General features: G+C 44.0%; 1 long non-coding RNA gene across 1 annotated transcript in view; it reads left to right on the forward strand.

The window, feature by feature from the left end:
* The first annotated feature begins 725 nt into the window (after window positions 1-725).
* LOC137368637 (uncharacterized) overlaps window positions 726-18,022 on the forward strand; it is a 41,346-nt gene continuing 24,049 nt past the window's right edge. Inside the window, exon 1 of the long non-coding RNA XR_010974793.1 lies at window positions 726-810. This is a non-coding gene — a long non-coding RNA (uncharacterized lncRNA). The remainder of the gene's footprint in view (window positions 811-18,022) is intronic.

The raw sequence follows: 18,022 nt of genomic DNA on the forward strand, positions 1-18,022 counted from the left end.
CACCTTTAAAGCTAGTACAGCAGGTACCAGGAGCTATTATCTATGAGCTCATTCTTTCGATGGCCTCACTTGGAAATTTTCCCCTCTTGAGATCTGAGAACTTGAGGAATAAATGAGACAAAACACATCAATAAACATTTGAAGTAAGCTCTTCCTGGGTACAGATGACATTTAAAACAATTTATGTGGTAAGATGTACAGTTCAGTTCACAAAGGAGATGCTTGTAAAAGTTCAGCTTGTCTCTATTCAAGTTTCCTTAGTCTCATGATCACTGTTCAACCTCAAGCAGTAAACACAAGGCAGGCCATAGTTAACTTGAGGTTAACTTGAAGTACAAAGGGTAAAAGCTAAAGAATTTGCCTTTACACTGCCATTTGCAAGGGGATGAGAATTGAGAGATCACTTAGGGTTTCACTGTTAAATTTCCTAAAATATACATTAAGCAAAGTTAACAGGAACATTATCATCTGATGCTGATCTCTTGCAGGACACTTTTACAGGCTTATAAACAGAAGTATACACAACAAATTGATAGTAAGGCAGGGAGATATTGTGCTGTTGCTTGTATCAGCCACTACGCATTTTAAATGAAATTTCAATGATATAAATCTATTTTTCCCTGGCGTATGATGAGTGGAAAGTCAAGGAGAGGGCTGCATTCACTAACGGTGTCTGGTTTGGGACAAAACTTGAACAGCTACTGCAACTCTCACCCCGTGGCCAAGGGGAGGGCAGGAACTGAAAAGCTGAATCATCTTTTGGCAGATTCTGCGGTCAGCTTTCACATCAAACATCGGACTTTCCTGCAGGTATGTGACTTTGAAAGGCAGCATGCCCCCAAGTCCTACGTTTTACCAACAAAGCCATAGAATCACTGTGACTAAATCAGACTCTTTCCCATCAGGATCAATTATGATAACTATGTTCACTTTTTCTGTCAGGTCTAATATACTGTGGTCACTCATCCCCAAAAAATAGCTAATCTAAACAGGAGTGTCAGCTGTGGTACTCTAACTCAGAAAGTTGTAGGTGAAAGTCCCATTCCTGGGACTTGAACACATAACCTAGGCTGACATTCCCAAAGTAGTACTGAGGGAGTGCTGCACCATCAGAGGTGCCGTCTTTCAGAGGAGACATTAAACCAAGGTCCCATTTACCCTCTTAAGTGGACATCAAATATCCTATGGCACTATTCAAAGAAGAGCAGGGGAGTGCTCCCCAGTGTATTGTCCAATATTTATCCCTCAAGCAACATCACCAATAAACAGCTGATCTGGCCATTTATCTCATTGTTAGTTGTGGGATTTTGCTGTATATAAAACAACTGCCATGTTTCCCTACATTACAACAGTGACCACACTTCAAAAGTACGTCATTGGCTGCAAAGTAATTTGGAATGTGCTGGGGTTGTGAAAAAGGTGATATATAAATGCAAGGTCTTTTACAGTGCCTATTGTTTGCCTTGGGATGCATTAGTCTGCCTCTGAGGCTAAATTGGAGGATATGCCATGAAATATTAGACAACTTTTGCAGTTTAAGTCTCACATTAATCCCAGGCTATTTGCTATGACAAATGAAATCATCAATTTACCTCAAGTATCAGACTTCTCACCTCTGAAGCAGTAGGCTACAAGTTCAAGCCCTATGCCAGGACTTGAGCACATAATCTAGGCTGATACATTGGTATAATGGTAATGGAATGCTGCATTGTCAGATGGAACAGTAAACTACGGCTATGTGCTCCTGGTGAGGTGGATGTAAAAGATCCCATGGCTTGAAGAAGAGCAGGGAGTGTTCCTGGTGTCCTGGTCAACATTCCTCCCTCAACTGCTTACACAGATTAACTGGTCTTTTATCTCATTTGCTGTTTCTGGGACCTAGCTGTGTACAAAGAATGTTTACCAAGAACGACAATGGTGCCTGTACTTCAAAAGTTATGAAATATTAGACAACTTTTGCAGTATAAGGCTCACATCCTGAAGACATGAAAGATGCAAGATTACATGCACCTTCTTCCTTTTCTTACTGCAGTAAAAAAGAATTACTTCAACTGCAAATCCCGGAAGAGTTTTGAAAAGTGGAGTATGGTACTTTTGCAGCAAAAATGGTCAACAAGGGAGATTTTAAGACAAGCTTCTAATAGTAACTGAGCAAAGTCTAGAACTGTTCAATGCCCTTTTAACTCCACCAAATGTCCACAAGAGAAAAAGAGAGGGCGCAACATTGGCTATTAGTTGTGGGCTATTTGCTTTGGGGGTTTTATGTTAAAAACATGATTTATTTTCACTGAATTGTCTGCAATGTACAGTCTTTGGGGGGGGGGGGGTCCTTTGGAAAATAGCATGGTGTTTTAAAGCCTTTTGATTCTCAGAGCCACATTTTGAATTCTGTTGACTTCTTGCAGCCGGATGGTGACAAAATAGCATAATAAATGTTGATGAAGGTACAGTGAGGTAATGCCGTGTGGACATCTATTTGACAGTTTAACCATGCCAAGGGAATCGGCTTGTAAAAAGTTATAATGAGACCACCTCAACAATTACATCACAGCCCCTATTGTCAAGAAATTGAAAGAATTAGGAGTGCTCTGCCCATAAAAACCTGTTTGAATTTTGTCAAGGAAACCAATAGTTGTTGATATCTGGAGAAGACACTCAGCTTGTAATAGCTGTGACTCAGTTGGCAGCCCTCTGGTCTCAGTATCAGAATGTTGTAAGTTCAAATCCCACTCCAGAAACTTGAGCATATAATGGGCTGGATTTAATGGGTCATCCCAAGTGATGGGCTAGGAGGTGGGTGGGATGGGCCATAGAATTGGGATGGGGGGGAAAGGCTGAAGTCAGCCTTCCCACCTTGAGGCTCAATTAAACCATTGACCAGTTTGTTGCAAAGTGCTGAGACAAAGAATTGTCAGCATGGGTTATAAAGCTAGTAATCACATATACCCCACTAGAGGCCTTTCAAAAAGACCTGCTGGAAAATGGTTAGCACGCTCTTCCTCTGTGCTCGTAGCCTCTGTACGTTCATCTTCAGAGTTTGTCTTTGAATGCATCTGCGATGCAACGGGGTTGTCACATGTAGTGTTGTCGTACAGCTCTCTGAGCTGACTTCAATTCAATCTGAGAATCGCAGCATTGGGTGTTTGGACCTCATACGATCTACGCTGGTCGCATATCCTAGCAACTTCTGCAGGATACCAAGTTCCTGATGCATGATTGAGGACTCTGACCTTCTGTCCTACTCGCAGTCGAGGTAATTCTGGTCCTGCTTGCTTATCACACAATGCCTTCATCTTCCCTCATTTGGAAAGCTTAGAAAAATGATGACTGCCAACATCACCAATCACTGGCAATCCCTCTGGCCTCCAGGTAATTGCTGCAATGAACTGAAGCCTGAGGAGAGATTCCTGGTCATATCACCTCTTCATGTCAAGACTCTCAGCCTTTGTGTTGTCCTTCACATGAACCGACCCAATGCACACGACCTGGATATTTTCTGCCATCTTCGGTGCATTACTGAATTCATGGATTGTGACAATTTGTAAACCTCGGCATATTGGAGGTCATGCGGCAGCTGGTCCAGCTGTATCTATAATGTAAAATATTTGTGGTAGGTATTCAGAGCTCCCATAGCTACACTGCAAGGTTATCCTTCCAATGCTCTTGATTGGAGAACCATTGTAGGCTGTCAGCCTACAATGATAGATCGACAATCATAGATTCCCATTTCTTTAGGTACATGTCCTTCAGTACACGGAGTAGAATGTTTGCACTTGCTCTGGTGTCGATTTTTACTCTGAGCTTATGCTTGTGACTCTTCTGTGCACATATAATCTGGATCATGGGGAATGCCTCCGATTGTGTACTAGCATTGACACGTTGATCCAAATTAACTATGTGAAATGCTTGCTCGCTGTTCACACAAGTGCATTCTTCATCCGTGTGCTCCTGGCAATATGCCTCTCTGCTGACCTGATGTACCTGATTGGGTTTTTGTTGTGTGTTGGCATACCTTTAGTTGTGTTTGCTATCCTGTCTTGCTTTTTGCAGCGGCAACAGGGAGAGCGAGATGGCAGCTGGGGAAGTGAGTTTACAACATTCTGAGTGCAGAACATTCTGAAAGGGGAGGGTGAACAGCCAGTTGCCGTTGTGCACATAGGCGCCAATGATATAGGTAAAAAACGGGATGAGGTCCTACAAGCAGAATTTAGGGAGTTAGGAGCCAAGTTAAAAAGTAGGACCTCAGAGGTAGTAATCTCAGGATTGCTACCAGTGCCACGTGATAGTCAGAGTAGCAATGAAAGAATAGTCAGGATGAATGCGTGGCTTGAAAGATGGTGCAGGAGGGAGGGGTTCAGATTTTTGGGACATTGGGACCGGTTCTGGGGGAGGTGGGACTATTACAAATTGGACGGTCTACACCTGGGCTGGACTGGAACCAATGTCCTTGGGGGTGCTTTTGCTAACGCTGTTGGGGAGGGTTTAAACTAATGTGGCAGGGGGATGGGAACCAAATGAGGAGGTCAGTGGACAGTAAGGAACTAGATAATGAAGTCAGCGTGACTAAGGGGAAGAGCAGACAGGGAGCAGATGATGAACGCAAAGGGACTGATGGTCTGAGGTGCATTTGTTTTAATGCAAGAAGTGTAGTAGGTAAGGCAGATGAACTTAGGGCTTGGATTAGTACCTGGGAGTATGATGTTATTGCTATTACTGAGACTTGGTTGAGGGAAGGGCATGATTGGCAACTAAATATCCCAGGATATCGATGCTTCAGGCAGGATAGAGAGGGAGGTAAAAGGGGTGGAGGAGTTGCATTACTGGTCAAAGAGGATATCACAGCTGTGCTGAAGGAGGGCACTATGGAGGACTTGAGCAGTGAGGCAATATGGGCAGAACTCAGAAATAGGAAGGGTGCGGTAACAATGTTGGGGCTGTACTACAGGCCTCCCAACAGCGAGCGTGAGATAGAGGTACAAATATGTCAACAGATTATGGAAAGTTGTAGGTGCAACAGGGTGGTGGTGATAGGAGATTTTAATTTTCCCAACATTGACTGGGATTCACTGAGTGTTAGAGGTCTAGATGGGCGGCACAGTGGCGCAGTGGTTAGCACCGCAGCCTCACAGCTCCAGCGACCCGGGTTCAATTCTGGGTACTGCCTGTGTGGAGTTTGCAAGTTCTCCCTGTGTCTGCGTGGGTTTCCTCCGGGTGCTCCGGTTTGCTCCCACATGCCAAAGACTTGCGGGTTGATAGGTAAATTGGCCATTATAAATTGCCCCTAGTATAGGTAGGTGGTAGGGAAATATAGGGACAGGTGGAGATGTGGTAGGAATATGGAATTAGTGTAGGATTAGTATAAAAATGGGTGGTTGATGGTTGGCACAGACTCGGTGGGCCGAAGGGCCTGTTTCAGTGCTGTATCTCTGAAACTAGATGGAGCTGAAATTGGCAGGAGCATCCAGGAGGGTTTTCTGGAGCAGTATGTAAATAGTCCAACTCGGGAAGGGGCCATACAGGACCTGGTGTTGGGGAATGAGCCCGGCCAGGTGGTTGAAGTTTCAGTAGGGGACTACTTTGGGAATAGTGATCACAATTCCGTAAGTTTTAGAATAATCATGGACAAAGACGAGAGTGGTTCTAAAGGAAGAGTGCTAAATTGGGGGAAGGCCAACTATACCAAAATTCGGCAGGAGCTGGGGAATGTAGATTGGGAGCAGCTGTTTGAAGGTAAATCCACATTTGATATGTGGGAGACTTTTAAAGAGAGGTTGATTAGCGTGCAGGAGAGACAAGTTCCTGTGAAAATGAGGGATAGAAATGGCAAGATTAGGGTACCTTGGATGACAGGTGAAATTATGAGACTAGCTAAGAGGAAAAAGGAAGCATACATAAGGTCTAGGAGGCTGAAGAAAGACGAAGCTTTGAAAGAATATCGGGAATGTAGGACCAATCTGAAAAGAGGAATTAAGAGGGCTAAAAGGGGTGATGAAATATCTTTAGCAAACAGAGTTAAGGAAAATACCAAAGCATTTTATTCATATATAAGGAGCAAGAGGGTAACTAGAGAAAGGATTGGCCCACTCAAGGACAAAGGAGGAAAGTTATGCGTGGAGTCAGAGAAAATGGGTGAGATTCTAAACGAGTACTTTGCATCGGTATTCATGTTGAGGTTAGGGACAGATGTTTGATTATTCTAGGTCAAGTCGGCATAAGGAGGGAGGAAGTGTTGGGTATTCTAAACGGCATTAAGGTGGACAAGTCCCCAGGTCCGGATGGGATCTATCCCAGGTTACTGAGGGAAGCGAGAGAGGAAATAGCTGGGGCCTTAACAGATATCTTTGCAGCATCCTTAAACATGGGTGAGGTCCCGGAGGACTGGAGAATTGCTAATGTTGTCCCCTTGTTTAAGAAGGGTAGCAGGGATAATCCAGGTAATTATAGACCGGTGAGCCTGATGTCAGTGGTAGGGAAGCTGCTGGAGAAGATACTGAGGGATAGGATCTATTCCCATTTGGAAGAAAATGGGCTTATCAGTGATAGGCAACATGGTTTTGTGCAGGGAAGGTCATGTCTTACCAACTTAATAGAATTCTTTGAGGAAGTGACAAAGTTGATTGATGAGAAAAGGGCTGTAGATGTCATATACATGGACTTCAGTAAGGCGTTTGATAAGGTTCCCCATGGTAGGCTGATGGAGAAAGTGAAGTCGCATGGGGTCCAGGGTGTACTAGCTAGATGGATAAAGAACAGGCTGGGCAACAGGAGACAGAGAGTAGTAGTGGAAGGGAGTTTCTCAAAATGGAGATGTGTGACCAGTGGTGTTCCACAGGGATCCGTGCTGGGACCACTGTTGTTTGTGATATACATAAATGATTTGGAGGAAAGTATAGGTGGTCTGATTAGCAAGTTTGCAGACGACACTAAGATTGGTGGAGTAGCAGATAGTGAAGGGTACTGTCAGAGAATACAGCAGAATATAAATAGATTGGAGAGTTGGGCAGAGAAATGGCAGATGGAGTTCAATCAGGGCAAATGCGAGGTGATGCATTTTGGAAGATCCAATTCAAGAGTGGACTATACAGTAAATGGAAAAGTCCTGGGGAAAATTGATGTACAGAGAGATTTGGGTGTTCAGGTCCATTGTTCCCTGAAGGTGGCAATGCAGGTCAATAGAGTGGTCAAGAAGGCATACGGCATGCTTTCCTTCATCGGACGGGGTATTGAGTACAAGGGTTGGCAGGTCATGTTACAGTTGTATAAGACTTTGGTTCGGCCACATTTGGAATACTGCATGCAGTTCTGGTCGCCACATTACCAAAAGGATGTAGATGCTTTGGAGAAGGTGCAGAGGAGGTTCACCAGGATGTTGCCTGGTATGGAGGGCGCTAGCTATGAAGAGAGGTTGAGTAGATTAGGATTATTTTCATTAGAAAGACGGAGGTTGAGGGGGGACCTGATTGAGGTGTACAAAATCATGAGAGGTATAGACAGGGTGGATAGCAAGAAGCTTTTTCCCAGAGTGGGGGATTCAATTACTAGGGGTCACGAGTTCAAAGTGAGAGGGGAAAAGTTTAGAGGGGATATGCGTGGAAAGTTCTTTACGCAGAGGGTGGTGGGTGCCTGGAACGCGTTGCCAGCAGAGGTGGTAGATGCGAACACGATAGCGTCTTTTAAGATGTATCTAGACAGATACATGAATGGGCAGGAAGCAAAGAGATACAGACCCTTGGAAAATAGGCGACATGTTTAGGTAGAGGATATGGATCGGCGCAGGCTTGGAGGGCCGAAGGGCCTGTTCCTGTGCTGTAATTTTCTTTGTTCTTTGTTCTTTGACATTCTCTCTGTGAACTGCCGCCATCCTTGTGTGCAATATCTGAGCTCGGCCTCCTCACTGCCTTGCCCAATGTCCTTGCATGCCACAAGCTTTGCATTGGACCTGGTAAGCCGGACAATGGCTAATTGGGTGAGTCAGGCCACATTTGCCTCAAGGCTTAGCAGGCTTCTGAGCCTTGGTTACCTTGCCAATTGTTGTGGCTACTCCAATGCCTGTAACTGTTGGTGCCCAGCCATGATGGCTTCAAATTTCCTTCCATCACTGAGTAGTGCATCTATGGTGTGCCCTTTCTTCTTTTCTAGCAGGTCTTTTTGAAAGGCCTCTAGTGGGGTAGATGTGATTACTAACTTTATAACAAACAAACTGGTCCATGGACTCATCTTGCTTTTGCCAGGAGGTCATAAGCTCATGACTTGTACTCGGAAATTGACCTTTACCTTCAGTTCATCTTCCAGGAATGCCTATAGCATGCATCCTTTTGATCCTCAGCTGACAATCCTGATGCGTCGATCTGTTGCAGACCCTCATTGTCCAGAGCAACTTTGATTTTCACAGCTTAGTTCTCCGGTTCACTCACTTCTTGATCCATGAAACACTGTTCTAACCGTTTTCGAAACAGTTTAAATTCAGGTGCTATGTCTGACCCTGTCTAATCCATGATTGGATACCTGAAAGCCATGCCCCTTTTAAGAGTGAGATGACAGCTGCTTTTTGTTTACGCAGCTTCATAGCTTGTCCATTTTCTTTAACTGTGAGCTATTTTTTAACTGGGAGAGCAGTTTTTTTCTTTATTTCGATCACTGTAGCTTGCAGTACTGGCAGCTGCCACAGCCAACCTTTTACTTTGTGTTGAACCTCCAGTGGCGCTGTTGAGCTCTTCCCGCTCTTTTTGACTTAGACCTGGCCATGAAAGAAAAAGAACCGGGAAAACTAAAACAATTGGATATAGCTAACTGTTTTTCAAATTTTTCGACCCACTGCCAGATTAGTTGAAAGCTCCGCTCTCCTGGCAATTTGCCTGCTGTACTCACAGAGTTTCAGCACCTCCTGGGGTCCTATCTGTAGTCTTATCTCACTGCCCTGTTGTGGGGTCTCATGCCAACAGCTCTCTGCCTGAATTTTCAGCCATTCCTGGTAAGCAATTAGCTATTCTTTGTTCTCTCTTCGTGTTCTTCAGACAAAATCAAACATTGCTATGTTGTAATATCTGGTGGTCTTCAGAAAAATAAATCCCAAATGATGCCACCATGTAATATTACTTGTTCTTTTGGTATGGGAACTGTTGTAAGATTCACAGGACTGCAAGTAATATCCAAGAATATATGTATTTTATTATAATGTAACTGGAACATATACTTATATACAACTACTACAGGAGCCACACCACAACTTCCTAATCATGTGTGATGCGACATCACTTCCTCCAGTGACCTTCACTTACAACTTCCTAAGGTTCCTTTTCAGGTGGTCCCACAACAAATTCTACCTAATCTTTCCTCATAGCACATCCCTGTCATCCCAGGAGTCAATCGAATGAAACTTCTTTGCACCCACTTTAAGGCAAGTATACTTTCCTTAGGTACAGAGACCAAGACTGGATATAGTACTCCAGGCATGTTCTCACCAAAGCTCTTTATAAATGCAACTAGATTTCCTAACTCTTACACTCCAACGCCCTTGCTACATCGGCAAACATACCATTTGCGTTCCTAATTTTTTGCTGTACCAATGGATTTTAAAAAAAAAATTTTCATCAAAATTAAATGATTAAGTGTTTTCAGTTCCTTTGACAAAGCAACTATTCTTGCTCACAATGCATTTTGCCAGTCATTGCCATGTATGTACATTTGCACTGTTTTTTCATACAAAACCTACAGAGGACTTATTATGATTGTTTGTCTGTTAACTATAGACATTTATAACTTCATCATGATATTAAAAAGTGTCTGATATACATATGCAGTGGCAGAGCTTGTGAGGAAAGTACAGAACTCAGGCTGAACATGGTTGTGATAACATGGCTGGTGTGAGCTAGGTTCTATTGTTTGAAGCTTCTCCTCTGGTAGGCCATGTAAATTTAACAATTTAACAAGAGCCTCGTGTATTATTTCACCACCATTTGATTCCATGTTATTTTAAAAGTGCACTGCCCAGCACACAAGAAAAGTTGAGGATGAGAAAACTCAATTCGGCTTATGAAAGCTTGTCTCTCTAGATATTTAGCATTCCCATTTAAGCACCAGCTCCATTCTTAATGTGCATATTGTGTTTGATCTCAATGATCTGCCTGGCAGTGAGTTCTTGCCAGAGATAAGGCCTCAACACTGTCGCGCCAATCTTCAGACCTACTTGGAACATATGATTGTGGAACCACTCGTTTTTGATAAAGGCATTAATCCTAACATCTGCATTAAATTTCATTTCACTAATTTAAATGTTGCCCTCTGACCCTATTACAGGCATTATAGCGCACTATTGAAATGGTGGTAACCCATAGGTGTCCATGGAAAATTAAAGGGGCTTGCATATCCACTTCATTTTCTTTAGGCCTTTCTGCGAGGCACGTCCTCTTCAAAAGCAAGATGAAGGTTAAAGTTTAGTCATTGCAAACTTAGAGTTTAAAGGTCGAATTACTAAATGCTAAGTATACCAGTGACATAAATTAATCTTTAGCATCAAAAGATTTTAAGTACATTTACTGCTACACTTTGTATCCTTAATATCAGAAATCAATAGGAATTGATGTTATTTACTAGGAGCAGTCACGCTACTGAAGGCTCCAGATTTCAATGTATATGTGTTGAGACAGAGAGGAATGAAGTGGTAGTAACTTCCTCAAGAAGAGGTATTGTGCAAGTGAGGAGTTTTCACATGTAAGTAATAGCATCAATGGATGACTGTAAGTCCGGCACAAATGTTGCAAAAACACTTATTCCTTTTGTATGCGCCATTAAATAGCTTGCAGCTGCTGTTTGATGTTGAAGATCCCATGGCACTATCTGAAGAAGAACAGGGAATTCTGCCATGTCCTGCCCAACATTCCTCGCTTCACCAAAATCTAAATAGATTGTCTGGCAGCATCTGTGGAGAGAGAAACAGAATTAACGTTTCGGGTCCGTGCACAGACCTGAATCATGAACTCTGTTTCTCTCTACACAGATGCTGCTAGACCTGCTGAGTATTTCCAGCATTTTCTGTTTTTATTTCAGATTTCCAGCATCCATAGGATTTTGCTTTTGAACAAAAACAGATTAGCAGGCCATTCATCTCATTCCTGTTTGTGAGACTTTGCTGTGTGAAAAATGGCTTCTACAATTTACTTACTTGTTACGCTTGAAAATTAATTTTTTATGAGATGTAATGAGGCATTATGTAAAAAGTACACTTTTCTTTCTCTTTGAATGGTTTCAAAAAACTTCTACTTTCAAAGCTAGAAAAGTTACAATATAAAGTATTTATTAAGAAAACAAAACTGAAAAAAAAATGCTTTTTTGATTTGTAAGTGGGATGTGGGCATTGTTGGCTAGGCCACCATTTAGTGCCCATCCCCAACTGCCCTTGAGAAGATGGTGGTGAGCTGCGTTCTTGAACTTCTGCAGTCCTCAGGGTATAGGCACACTCACAGTGTTGTTAGGAAGGAGCTTCCATGATTTTGACCCAGCGATAGTGAAGGAACAGCAATATAGCTCCAAGTCAGGATGGTATGTGGCTTGGAGGGGAACTTGCAGGTGGTGGTGTTCCCATGCATCTGCTGCCCTTATCCTTCTAGGTGGTATATATTAATGATTTGGACATAAATGTGGGAGGCATGATTGGTAAATTTGCTGATGACACAAAAATTTGCCATGCAGTTGATAGCGAAGAGGATAGCTGTCGACTCCAGAATGATTATCAACGGTTTGGTTGAGTGGGCGGAAAAGTGGCAAATGGAATTCAATCCAGAGAAGTGTGAGGTAATGCATTTGGGGAGGGGAAACAAAATGCGAGGGAATACACAATAAACAGAAGGATATTGAGAGGGGTAGAGGAAGTGAGAGACCTTGGAGTGCATGTCTACAGGTCCCTGAAGCTGGCAGGACAGATGGATAGAGTGGTGAAGAAGGCATATGGAATGCTTTCCTTTATTGGCCAAGATATAGAATACAAAAGCAGGAATGTAATGCTGGAACTGTATAAAACATATAGCTGTAGCTGGAGTATTGCATACAGTTCTGGTCACCACATTAAAGGAAGGACATACTTGCTGTGGAGAGAGTACAGAGGAGATTTACAAGAATGTTACCAGGATTTGAAAGTTGCAGCTATGAAGGTTGGATCGGCTGGTGGTGTTTTCCTTAGAACAGAGGCGGCTGAGGGGTGACTTAATTGAGGTGTACAAAATTATGAGGGGCCCAAATAGAGTAGATAGGAAGGGCCTTTTTCCCCTAGTGGAGAGCTCAATTACCAGGGGGCACAGATTTAAGGTGATTGGTAGAAGGATTAGAGGGGACATGAGGAAAAACTTTTTCACCCAGAGGGTGATGGGTGTCTGGAATTCACTGCCAGTAATGGTGATGGAGACAGAAACCCTCAACTCATTGAAAAGGTACCTGGACATATACCTGAAGTGCTGTAACCTGCAAGGCTACGGACCAGGTGCTGGAAGGTGGGATTAGATTGGGTGGTTAGTTTCTATGGCTGATGCAGACACGATGGGCTGAATGGCCTCTTTCTGTGCCGTAATGTTTTTATGGTTCTATGGTAGAGATCGCAGATTTGGAAGGTGCTGTCGAAGGAGCCTTGGTGAGTTGCTGCAGTATATCTTGTAGATGGTACACACTGCTGCCACTGTGTGTCGGGGTGGAGGGAGTGAACGTTGAGTGTTGTGGACGGGGTGCCAATCAAATGTCTGGATAGTGTTGAGATTCTTGAGTGTTGTTGGAGCTGCACCCAGGCAAGTGGAGAGTATTCCATTACAGTCCTGACTTGTGCCTTGTAGATGGTGGACAGGCATTGGGGAGACAGGAGGTGAGGTACTCGCCGCAGAATTCCCAGCCTCTGACCTGCTCTTGTAGCCACAGTATTTATGTGGCTGGTCCAGTTCAGTTTCTGGTCAATGGTAACCGCCAGGATGTTGACAGTGAGGATTCAGCGATGGTAATGCCATTGAATGCCAAGGGGAGATGGTTAGATTCTCTCTTGTTGGATACGGTCAGTGCCTCGCACTTACGTGATGGGAATGCTATTTGCCACCTATCAGGCAAAGCCTGGATGCTACGCAGGTCTTGCTGGATACGGAGATGGGATGATTCAGTATCTGAGGAGTTGTGAATGGTGCTGAACATTGTGCAATTATCAGCGAACATCCCCACCTTTGACGTTATGATGGAGGGAAGGCCATTGATGAAGCAGCTGAAGATGGTTGGACCTAGGGAACACTAAACTGAGGAATTCCTGCAGTGATGTCCTGGGACTGAGGTGATTGATGTCCAACAACCACAACCATCTTCCTTTGCGTTAGGTATGACTCCAATCAGCAGGAGTTTTCCTCCTGATTCCCATTGACTCCAGTTTTGCTAGGGCTTCTTGATGCATATTCAGTCAAATGCTGCCTTGATGTCAAGGACAGTCACTCTCACCTCACCTCTGGAATTCAGCTCTTTTGTCCAAGTTTCAGCCAAGGCTGTGATGAGGTCAGGAGCTGAGTGGCCCTGGCGGAACCCAAACTGAGTATCAGTGAGCAGGTTATTGCTAAGCAAGTGCCATTTGATAGCACTGTCGATGACCCCTTCCATCACTTTACTGATGATCGAGAGTAGACTGATAGGGCGGTAATTGGCCAGGTTGGATTTGTCCTGCTTTTTGTGCACAGGACATACCTGGACAATTTTCCACATTGCCGGGTAGATGCCAGTGTTGTAGCTGTACTGCAACAGCTTGGCTAGGGGCTAGTTCTGAAGCACAAGTCTTCAGTACTATTGCTGGAATGTTGTCAGGCCCCATAGCCTTTGCAGTATCCAATGCCTTCAGCCGTTTCTTGATGTCACGTGGAGTGAATCGTATTGGCTGACAACTGGCATCTGTGATGCTGGGGACCTCAGGATGAGTCCGAGATGGATCATCCACTTGGCACTTCTGGCGGAAGATGGATGCAAATGCATCAGCTTGTCTTTTGCACTGATGTGCTGGGCTCCCTCATTGTTGAGGATGGGGATATTTGTGGAGCCGCCTCCTCCTGTCAGTTGTTTAGTTGTCCATCACCATTCATGACTGGATGTGGCAGGACTGCAGAGCTTAGATTTGATCTGTTGGCTATGGGATCACTTAGCCCTATCTATTGCATGCTGCTTCCGCTGTTTGGCATGCAAATAGTCTTGTGTTGTAGCTTCACCAGCTTGACATCTCATTTTTAGGAATGCCTGTATTGTTCCTGGCATGCCCCACTGCACTCTTCATTAAACCAGGGTTGTTTCCGCAGCTTGATGACAATGGTAGAGTGGGGGATATGCCAGGCCATGAGGTGACAGATGTGGTTGAATACAATTCTGCTGCTGCTGATGGCTCATAGATGCCCAGTTTTGAGTTGCTACATCTGTTTGAAATCTATCTTATTTAGCATGGTGGTGGTGCCATGTAACATGATGGTGGATACCCTCAATGTGAAGATGGTACTTCATTTCCGCAAGGTCTTTGCGGTGGTCACTCCTACCAATACTACCATAGGCAAATGCATCTGCAACAGATAGATTAGTGAGGACGAGATCAAGTAGGTTTTTCCCTCTTGTTGGTTCCCTCACCACCTGCCGCATACCCAGTCTAGCAGCTCTGTCCTTTTTTGATTTTGGTTTGATTTTCCTGGTCCTGCACCTTGGAATACTACACTTCGGTGCAATGAATACCTGGAAATTTGGGTGGATAGAAGTACATGTCTATAAGAAAGGCAGCTGAATTTTCAGCCCAATTAAACAAATGGATGAAAAATCATGCAAGCTCCCTTATAGGTGTGATTCTGTTGAAGTTGAGCTTCACTCTTAGGTTAACACTTTGGGTGTGCGTTCATTCATCAGAATTCAGGCTTTTGACTTACATAGCTGGAAAATTTTATATTTTTTGATGAAGTAACAGAGAAGGTTGATAAAGGGAATGCGGTGGATGTTGTTTCTGTGGATTTTTAAGAAAGCATTCGACAAAGTAGCACATAAAAGACTGGTTAACAAAATTGAGGCTCATGGAACAGTAGGGTCAGTATCCAATTGGATTAGAAAAATTGGCTCAAGGACAGAGAACAGCGGGTTGTGGTAAATGGTGGTTTTTTAGGCTAGAAGATGGTAGACAGTGGTGTTCCACAAGCATCAGTGCTAGGCCAACTGCTTTTTCTTGCTACTTATAATTGACTTGGATCTTGGAATACAGAGTAGAATCTCAAAATTTGCCGATGATACTAAACTTGGAGGAGTGGTAAACTGAAGATGATATGAGCCGCCTGCAACAAGATGCAGCTAGGCTAGGAGAACGGGCAAACAAGTGGCAGATGGAATTTAATACAGACAAGTGTGAGGTGATGCATTTTGGCAGAAGAAATAGGGTGAGGCAATATAGACTTAATGGCACAGTTCTAAAGAGTGCACAGGGACAGAGGGACCCGAGGGTGCATGTGCATCGATCTTTGAAGGTGGTAGGACATATTGAGAGAGTGTTTAGGAACATTGGAACACAGGGAATAGGAGTAGGAGTAGGCCGTTCAACCCCTCGAGCCTGCTCCGCCATTCAACTACATTAATCCTGATCTTCTACCTCAATGCCATTTTCCTGCACTATCCCCATATCCCTTGATTTTTTAATATCTAGAAATCTATCGATCTCTGTCTTGAATATAGTCAATGACTGATCCTCCACAGCCCTCTGGGGTACAGAACTCCAAAGATTCACAACCCTATGAGTGAAGAAGTTCCTCCTCATTTCAGCCCTAAATGAGCTACCTCTTATTCTGAGACTGTGCCCCCTAGTTCTAGAACCCCAGCCAGGGGAAACATCCTTCCTGCTTCTACCCTGTCAAGACCTGTAGGAATTTGGAATGCCTCACCGACATCACCTCTCATACTTCTAAACTCTAGAGAATATAAGCCCAGTCTCCCCAATCTCTTCTCATAAGACAATCCCACCATCCCGGGAATCAGTCTGGTGAACCTTCGTTGCACTCCTTCAATGGCAAATATATCCTTCCTTAGGTAAGGAGACCAAAACTGTCCACAATACTCCAGGTGCAGTCTCAGTGCAAAGCATATTGGATCTTGGGTTTCATAAATAGAGGCATAGAGTACAAAAGCAAGGAAGTTACGGTGAACCTTTATAAAACTCTGGTTAGGCCCCAACTAGAGTATTGTATCCAGTTCTGGTCACCACAATTTCAGAAAGATGTGAGGATTCTTTAGAGGGCTCAGAGAAGATTTACCAGAATGGTTTCAGGGACGAGGGATTTTAGTTACAAGGTCAGCTTGGAAAACTTGGGGTTGTTCACTCTGGAGCAAAGGAAATTGAGAGGAGATTTGATAGAGGTGTGCAAGGTTATGACAGGCTAGGAAAAATTGTTCCTATTAACTGATGGTACAAGGACAAGGTGATACAGAGTGAAGTTTTTGTGCAAGAGATACAGAGGGAATGTGAGGAAGAACATTTTTTGCGCAGCGAGTGGCAACGACCTGGAACCTGCTGCCCACGCGATTGGTGGAAGTGGAGAAGATGAATGATTTCAAAGGAAATTGGATGGGCACTTGAAGGAAATAAACTTGCAGGACTACGGGGATCGAGCGGGGGACTGGGACTGACTGGATTTCTCACGGAGTGCTGGCATGGACTTGATGGGCCGAATAGCCTCCTTCTATGTCGTAAATGACTCTATGACTCTTTATACTTTGATTGCAATTATAGATTCCCAGCAATAATCTTAATGTTGTCAAATGGGGCTCATTATAACCTGGAATGTAAATTTTAAGCAGGCAGGACTGCAATTCTGTACATATTTTTAATAAAAGAATGATACACTTGCATTATAGAACAGGTTTGGTCCTTTTTTCTTAGCTGCTACACAGAAGTGAGTTATCTTAATGTTTTCACTCAGCTCATTGTTTTGGTAGCTACGATCAAATCAGTCGATAATTAAAACAGGGGCTTTTCTCAACTCTGCAATCACATGCAAGTGCTTTGTGAAAGGCAAGCTTTCAGAGCTGCATCTTCTGCTGGTAAACAGAATCCTTCATTCGTTTTGGAGTTGACTTTCTAAGAGTGGCTGCTGGCTGTGATCACAAAGAAGTATATTTGTATGATAAATGTCTCACTTTGGGCAGAGATTTGGGTAGTAAGAGCAGAAAATGTTGGAAATACTCAGCAGGTCTGGCAGCATCTGTGGAGAGAGAAACAGAGTTAACATTTCAGTTCGACGACCCTTCATTAGAATTGGGAAAAGTTAGAAGTGTTAAGGTTTTACATAGGTCAAATGGGGAGGGGTGGATAGAGAACAAAAGGGAAGGTCTGTATTAGGGCAGAAGATGGGAGACATTAAAGGACAAAAGAGTGGTGGGGCAGAGCCAAAGGGAGCCATAATGGAACAAGTAAAGAGACAAATGATGTGACCAGAGCAGGTGTGAAACCACCGCCCCCCCTACAAGCCCGCAGGGAGAGTGCCTCATTTTCCAAGGCGTCCTCCCCGCATGGCGGAGGCCCCCTACCACTGTTAAGATCCGAGCAGCAGTGGGAAGAGGCCCTTATTTGGTCTCTGGCCGGGAAGGCCAACGTTGGCCTATCCCACCCCCGGGAGAATCACTACTGGGATTCCCGGCATTGGGTTCCGTGGCGGACAATTCTGCCACGATTCTCCAGCACCCCTCCAACCCCACCACAAAACCCGCCGGCGGGATGAGCACAAAATCGGGCCCCAGGTGTCTGACAAGGAGTTTTAATCAGAGACATTTTCTGTACAAAAAGCCAGAAAGGCAGGAAGCCAGAAGCCAGGAGGAAGAGAGACCCATCCCAGCAAGATGAATTTCATCTTTAAACTGCCTCGAGACAGAGACAAAAGGTGATCTTGAAATTCCCTACCTGAGAAATTGTAACAGGACTTTTGCCATTGAACTGTGACTGAGATTTAAGAAAAGACTAAAGCCCCCCTCCACCTGTAACTTTCCAAAGTTTGATGTCAGTGAACCAAGA

The sequence above is a fragment of the Heterodontus francisci genome, chromosome 4 (assembly GCF_036365525.1).
Source record: "Heterodontus francisci isolate sHetFra1 chromosome 4, sHetFra1.hap1, whole genome shotgun sequence".
Lineage (NCBI taxonomy): Eukaryota > Metazoa > Chordata > Chondrichthyes > Heterodontiformes > Heterodontidae > Heterodontus > Heterodontus francisci.